The sequence below is a fragment of the Kryptolebias marmoratus genome, unplaced genomic scaffold, assembly GCF_001649575.2.
Source record: "Kryptolebias marmoratus isolate JLee-2015 unplaced genomic scaffold, ASM164957v2 Scaffold29, whole genome shotgun sequence".
NCBI lineage: Eukaryota > Metazoa > Chordata > Actinopteri > Cyprinodontiformes > Rivulidae > Kryptolebias > Kryptolebias marmoratus.
Window position 1 is genome coordinate 109,932 of NW_023665763.1, and position 1,995 is coordinate 111,926.

The 1,995-nt window shown below is 40.6% G+C and overlaps 1 long non-coding RNA gene across 1 annotated transcript; it reads left to right on the plus strand.

The window, feature by feature from the left end:
- The first annotated feature begins 6 nt into the window (after positions 1-6).
- On the plus strand, positions 7-1,003 carry LOC112450037. Its single transcript, XR_003038600.1, has 2 exons — positions 7-273; positions 563-1,003. It is a non-coding gene; the product is annotated as an uncharacterized LOC112450037 (long non-coding RNA).
- Positions 1,004-1,995: the final 992 nt, after the last annotated feature.

The window sequence follows — 1,995 nt, forward strand, 5'->3', positions numbered from 1 at the left end:
TGATCAAACCTGCCTGGGTGTGGTCAATGATCAAACCTGCCTGGGTGTGGTCAATGATCAAACCTGCCTGGGTGTGGTCAGTGATCAAACCTGCCTGGGTGTGGTCAATAATCAAACCTCCCTGGATGCGTTCAGTGATCAAACCTTGTGTTTCAGCAGGACCTGTCCATCAGAGGAATCTTTCGTTTCTCAGGTAAAGAGCAAATGACCAAATATGAAATGGCCGTTGCCATAGCGCAGGCCTTCAAGCTGCCATCCAATCACCTCATCCCAGTGAGTCAGCTTACCTTATACTAAAACTAAATTATTTAACCTCCATTATGGTTTCATTTATAGTCTTCTATTGTTGTTTTGTTAAATTTATGGTTTAAAACTCATTTAATCAGTTTTATTTTACTACTACTATTTTTTTTTTTCAGATTGAAAAACTTTAGTTATTGTAGAATATTTGATGTTACTACAGTTTACTGTATTACTTCAGCAGAACAATATCTAGTAATATTTACATATTTCTATGTAATGCAGTCTGTTGTACTGACATCATGTAAACGGTTTCCTGCAGCTGACGGAGCAGCCAGCAGGCTCTGCTCCTCGTCCAGTAAACAGCCAGCTGAACTGTTCTCGTCTGGAGATGCTGAATCTGAGCATGGAGCCGCGAGCGTTCACCGCGGCCATTACTGACCGTCTGTGGCCATTAACCGCTGACGAACGCTGGAGGCAGACAGTCTTCCACTGAGACAAAAAGAAAGATTTTCCTTTAGAGTTTCTCTGAATCTGTGCAAAATCAAAGATAAATGTGAAAAATATTTCTGGAAAAGACTGAGGAGTGCCTGTACTTCTGCATGCTGCAGTTTGTGTTTGAGATGAGTATTTATTCCCCGAGTTCTGTCTGCAGGTTCACTGCTGATGATCAGGAACCCTAACGTTTATTTCAGTACTAAATTACTGGTTGGATTAAAACACAAGCTTCAGTTATCTAATTTATCTGGATTTTAAAGAAGTTGAAGACCGTTTCAAATGTTAATGTGCAGCCTGAAGAAGAAATATGTGGCTCGTCTGTTAATTTCTGTAACAAAAAGAATAATAAAAAAAAACAGTTTCTGAATTTGTCTCTTGAATGTGATCACTGGTAGGAGTTGTGCCCACCAGTTGAACTAAATCCATCCACGTGGCTCTTTCTACAGGTTTCTAGGAAGAAGACCCTATTTGTGTGTAAGACGGGTAGATTTCCAAAAGCGGGGAACCAAACCCAAAGAGCTTTGTTGGAAATAAAAGCCATTCTTAAAGGATTAGGAGGCAGAGCGATCACAAGGCTGATTTGTGGATTCTCCGAAGACATTTGCAGTCTACAAGAAGATATACCCCCAATTTCTGAAGAAATGGGTCAAAGTAGCTGGTCGGATCACCCCCACAGGGTGAACTGTTTGATTATATGATTACAAAATATGGTTTAAAAAAAGTGTTTATAGTGTGAATGAATGGATACAAAATAGCATTTTTCCTGCAGGTGGTTCAAAGAAACTAAAGGTTTGAAAGTGGTAGAGAAAGAATTCACACAGAGAAGATAACCTGAGAAAAGGAAAAACAAATAAAAACAAAGAGTTTAGTGCAGCTTGAAAAACTGAGAGAATGTTAGAGTGCTACAGGAAAAGCTGCGAGTAAAGATGTATCTGGGCAACAATGCTTTAACTTCTGTAATGCAATCTGAAAATGTTTCTGCTTCTAAAGGCTGGAAACTAAAACAGGAAATAATAAACCACCACCTGAGAATTGTCCTCACAATTCTCCTTTTTCTTCCTTTCCTGTGTCTAAATGGTTGTACCCGGACTTGAGTGCACTCTGTGTTGAACCCTGACCTCCACGCCTGCCCTGTTTCACGACAAGCAACACCTTGTTCTGCACCTCCAGAGACAGCTGCTGATCGTAACACAACCTCCAGAGACAGCTGCTGATCGTAACACAACCTCCAGAGACAGCTGCTGATCGTAACACAAC